The sequence below is a fragment of the Pygoscelis adeliae genome, unplaced genomic scaffold (assembly GCF_000699105.1).
Source record: "Pygoscelis adeliae isolate BGI_AS28 unplaced genomic scaffold, ASM69910v1 Scaffold178, whole genome shotgun sequence".
Classification (NCBI taxonomy): Eukaryota; Metazoa; Chordata; class Aves; order Sphenisciformes; family Spheniscidae; genus Pygoscelis; species Pygoscelis adeliae.
The window spans coordinates 1,581,546-1,584,971 of NW_008825323.1; positions in this window are offsets into that span (position 1 = coordinate 1,581,546).

The window sequence follows — 3,426 nt, forward strand, 5'->3', positions numbered from 1 at the left end:
TCTGCATTTGCCCTCCTTCTGAAGGAAGGAGCTGAGCCTTCGTGTTTGTCAGTGCCAGCCTTAGAGAGGCAGCTGACATCGTTCAACTGAAGCACGTACTCAGATGCAAAGATATGGTCATTTTTTATATTTTTGTTTTTCCCCAGAAATCTGTATTCCAGGAATTTGGTGATCCTCTGAGACAGCCTCTTCCTGCCTCCTGCGGCCAGGCTTCCACCCAAGGGAGCACATCTATGGCCTGATACCACTGTGGAGAGACTGCCGGTGAGGAATTCACTCTCTGAAGCATCCCCTCAGCTGTACTAGTTCCAGGGGAAAGCTGTCAGGATAATTCCTGATGGGATCAGAGTGCTGCCAACCACTCACCGTTGCAGCGGCTGGGTCTGTGCAGGATTAGGTGAATCAGAACAGCCCCAACAACGTGGGCTTAAGCTTCATAGTGACATGAAGTTTTGCAAAAAGCTGTGTCTGGGAGCGTGGTGCCGTGCCTGGCTGTTGGCAGGGTGGGAATCAGTGAAGAAACAGCAGCAAAGCGGCGTCCTCTGAGGCAAAGCTGTGTCATCTGTGTGAAAAATGCAGAAGAAGGTTGGCTAGCACAGTGGTATCCAATTGCATTTTGAATTGCACCTCCTAGGAGATAGAGAAGCTGGTAGTTTGCACAGGCAACTTTCTGAGACTGAGGGTATGATTTTGTACGCAGAGTTAACACTTTTCTTGAGGAAGGAGGTGGAAGACGGGGAAATTCCTTACAAAATATGCACCTAACACTTTTTCTGTTGTTGCTGTTCTCAAAGCCTGAGAAAACGACTGGTTTTGAGTGCTTTGTGAGGTTCGCTGAAGAGTGTGAATTTGTTGAACTAGTCATTACCTTGTCACTTCCCGATGAGCTTACAATGGCACAATTGCTCTCCTGTTTCTTTGCATCAATTGCCTATGCCTAATTGGTTTCTACTGTGATATAGATAACCTATATAAAGCCTTCACACGACTTCAAAACAGGTTTCTGTACACAAATATGTACTGCAGTGCTAGCTTCCACTATGCTGTAGGCAGGAGGGAGCTGAGCAGGCAGAGTGCTTGTTCACAAGCCCCATCTTGTGATGTCTTTGGGACTTTTTGTTTGTGTTCAGAGAAACCTCCCGTCCCATTCCTTAGCAGATAGCAATGCTGAATCACGAACAGCTTTTGCCTACACACCAGCATCGTTGCTGCATAGCAGCCTGATGCTTTGGCCAAACAAACAGCTAGTCCTTCCTCCATATCCCTTTTATTTGGGTATCAATGTCAAAACAAAACTTGTTTTCTGTGCAAGAACAGGACCTTATGTCCTTCTGCATCTTCCCATATTTTCCACCTTTTTTTCCCAGTGAGGGAGGTTTTCTTTTGCAATTTCTACCCCAGAAGGGCCTTCAGTGATGTGGGTAGACACAACTGTGATGGAGATCAGCACAGATCAAGGCTTACAATGTTTATTCATGAGTATCAGTTTTAAATAGGTAGATGAACTTTTAGACTGATATAACCTATTATTTTTCACCCCAAATAGGACTGTGCCACAAATCATATACTATAGTGGCTTAGGGTTAAATAATTGATATGGGATCTTATATCAGACTAGGACCCTGATAAACTTCTTTATGCTTTGATTTCAGGCTAGATTTTGCTATTGAATCCCACACTTTAACAGAAATGGCGTATGAAAATCCAACTTTCAAATTTGCTCTTCTGTAGCCAACTTTTTGAAACAAGCCTCAACTCCCTTTTAACTTTTTAAGAATAAACAAGAATAAAAGACAACAATTTTCTTTCAGAAACACAAAACAGCAAGAACTAAATTTTATGCTCAGTTATTGTGGTGTTCTGCTGAAATAACAGTGAAGTCATGTTGCATTTTTCCCAGCTTGGAGAGTAAAATCTGTCCCCAGGAGCTTGGAAAATGCCTACTTTTTCCAAACTGCTAAAACTGTCAGTGCGGTTTATTTTATTTCTTTGGTTTTTGAGGCTGGGGGAGGAGGTAGGGGAAGAAAGGAATGGATTAATCTAGAATGTCCCATAGATAATATGCACTGACCAAACCTGTTTAGCCTTTATTTAAATAGTTTAAATAGATGGCAACTCTCTTCTTAATCAACAATATGGAATCATTATCAACTATAAAACATTCTTGTAAGTGTCTGCCAGTGCATTTTATTTGGAGCTTACAACATGAATCTATTTCTTTTTCAGAATGCCTGCTGTAATAGCCCTCTCTCCTCCGGCATTTGCTGAGCATGGGATAGTCACTGTCTGAGCTATCCTCAGCCTGGTCGAGCCAGGAAGGTTATTAACTCTTTAGCTTGATCTCCAGGGTGGCAGCCTGCTCAGAATCTACAGAGTTGGAGTGTGCTCTCCCAAACGATTAATGAAAAGAGAGTGTGCTCTCCCAAACGATTAATGAAAAGAGCTCTGGAAAACTTCATCGGGAGGAGTTGTCACCCACCTAATATATATGCATAAGGCGCTTTTCTTAATCTGACTGCCCAAAATATTTTGATGGAAATGAAATAACAAGCTTACCACATGGTGCTGCTCCACCTGAAATGCCTTTTGTTATTTTTTACTGTGGGGCATAATCTTTTCTGTCCCTGAGTCGCTCTCCATATCATGCAGATCCAATACTTTAGAAATGTCAAAGATGATCCAGAAAGTTTAGGGAAGGAAAGGAGATATTTTTTTTCTTTACCAAAACTCAGGAATCTAAATTTGAATGCTATGTTTACCTTAGATTTTATGCAGCATTTAGAGTAGAAGTCTGAATATATAGTGAATGATATGTTTACCACCAGTATGGGATAAATTTATGTTCAAACCTTTTCCATATATCTTCTAAAACCCCTCGGTTTTGATAATTGTTTAAAGAAGGTAATTAGTAGAGGGTATTCTGGAATTTCTGCTGCCAACTTTATTACTTGCCCAGAGAGAGTCAACCCCATCAAACTTTAAGATGAGACTCACGAAGAGCTGAAGTCGCTGGGATACAAAGGCACAGCAGTCTGCGCCGATGCCTTAAAATTTAGTCACACAAGTTCCACTACTGAATGAGGACTGCTGCTGCTAAATGTAAGCAGGACTAGAACCCATTTTTCCCTCTCTGTTTTTGATGTACCATGGAAAAGAATCTTTTTTCCAAGTAAGAGGTTTTCTTTCCCGATAGTCCTCACAGAAGATACAGAAGATTATTTTATCCAGTGCCTGAATTATCCAAACCTGTGTAAGTGTCCATATTTTATTTTCAGTCTGTAAAACTCCTCATATATTGTCAGGAGATTATCAAGATGCAACCAAATTCCTGGAACCTTTATCTGAAAGAAAAAGCCGGCCTTCATATACCTTTTAATGGTCAGGGACAGCTTCATTGCTTCCAGTTTTCTCATAAATAGCAGATTA